This window comes from Populus nigra, chromosome 2 (assembly GCF_951802175.1).
Source record: "Populus nigra chromosome 2, ddPopNigr1.1, whole genome shotgun sequence".
NCBI classification, from domain to species: domain Eukaryota; kingdom Viridiplantae; phylum Streptophyta; class Magnoliopsida; order Malpighiales; family Salicaceae; genus Populus; species Populus nigra.
The window spans coordinates 33,246,657-33,248,200 of record NC_084853.1 but is presented as its reverse complement, the minus strand read 5'-3'; the positions used below and the strand labels follow the sequence as shown (position 1 = coordinate 33,248,200).

The 1,544-nt window shown below is 40.6% G+C and overlaps 1 non-coding gene across 1 annotated transcript; it reads right to left on the bottom strand.

Moving 5' to 3' along the window:
• Positions 1–1,071: 1,071 nt before the first annotated feature.
• Positions 1,072–1,227, bottom strand: LOC133684353 (5.8S ribosomal RNA). The gene has a single exon (XR_009837862.1). It is a non-coding gene; the product is annotated as a 5.8S ribosomal RNA (ribosomal RNA).
• Between the last annotated feature and the right edge of the window lie 317 nt (positions 1,228–1,544).

Here is a 1,544-nt window from a genome sequence, read left to right as displayed (position 1 = left end):
TAATATTTAGAAAACCTATAGGTTTTTGGTGAATGTTTAGTTGGGCCCAAGAGAAAATATGGAATATCTCTTCTAAAATGCCCAGACCACTTGGTAAGGCAATGAAGGTGTCAGCATGTTCAAACATTACAGACAACCATTCAGACATTGTAGAGACCTGTAGTTCCTCTCCAACTATTTTTTCAATGATGTCCATTTTGGCCAAAACTGTTGGAATGACACCCAAAACTTGATTGCCACCTAAAAATGCAGATATTGACACACTCTCCATTAACATAAGGTTGCCTCCCTCATACACTAAATGAACCTTTCTCTCAGCTAGTACCCGATCAAGATGATTTACTATTTCTAAAAACTCTTTTTCTTTCCCAGGACTGGATCCACCAAAAACACAATATTTTTTTATTTTAGGAACTGAGGAGCCTGCCATTTCTACACACTTCTATATTTGTTGAATGTATGGGTTGAGTATAAATGAAAGGAAGGAAGAGAATAATCTATAGATGAGAAATTGAAAATGCAATCATATCACCTATATATAGGCTAGCTGGAGTCTTTCTCTCTCTCTCTCTCTCTCTCTCTCTCTAAAAAAACATGTGTATGTACAAGTAGTTGTGATTGTGGCTCATATTTTCCCTTGGTTTTACGTCCAAGAATGACTTAAATACCCTCTATGGGTCGGGGATAAGTTTCCCATCCAGTTTTCTTAAAAACTAACAAACAAAGTCTTTTTTAGTCAGTTTCCCAAGACTAAGTCGATCATGTTCTTTATGAAAATGAGGCCATAAATCATGAATTGCACGATACTTATTGATATGCTTAAACTCAGCGGGTAGTCCCGCCTGACCTGGGGTCGTAACGAGAGCATCCTAGAAAGTCGATGTCCGAGGGTCTAGGAGATCCTGGGGGCGACAAGCGCGGGCATGACCATGTTTGAGGGTCTCTCAACCACCGTTTGTCATGGTGATCATCGCCAAGGACTCGATTTTAGGCCAACCACGAGCGGAAGCATGAGGGAGACCAGTATCCGCCCCCGCCTCATGAGCCGAGGGGAGTGAGGGCGACGATGCGTGACATCTAGGTAGACGTACCCTAGACCAAGAGGCCTCGGGCGCAACTTGCATTCAAAAACTCGATGGCTCACGAGATTTTGCAATTCACACCTAGTATCACATTTCACTACGTTTTTCATTGATGCGATAGCTGAGATATCCATTGTCGAGAATCCTTACTCGGGCCATCTTTAATAAATTGTATTTTATCTTTACGGTTTATAGAAACCATTCCTAAAAAATGACATTTTGCATTACAAGTCCATCTGGCACATCGGTGACAGACTTTCAGTTGTTTTGCACGATGTTTCTTTACAAAAGTGCTTTTACCTATCCCAGGCATGTATGAAATAAAAGTATTGGAAGACTAACTTGATAATCGGACCTTTGTTTCAATCATCCAACGAATATCTTCAGGAATTCCATGGTTCATTAAAAACCTTAATCTTTCACACTGTTATCCGCCATTTGATCGGGGTTGGAGAAAGACTA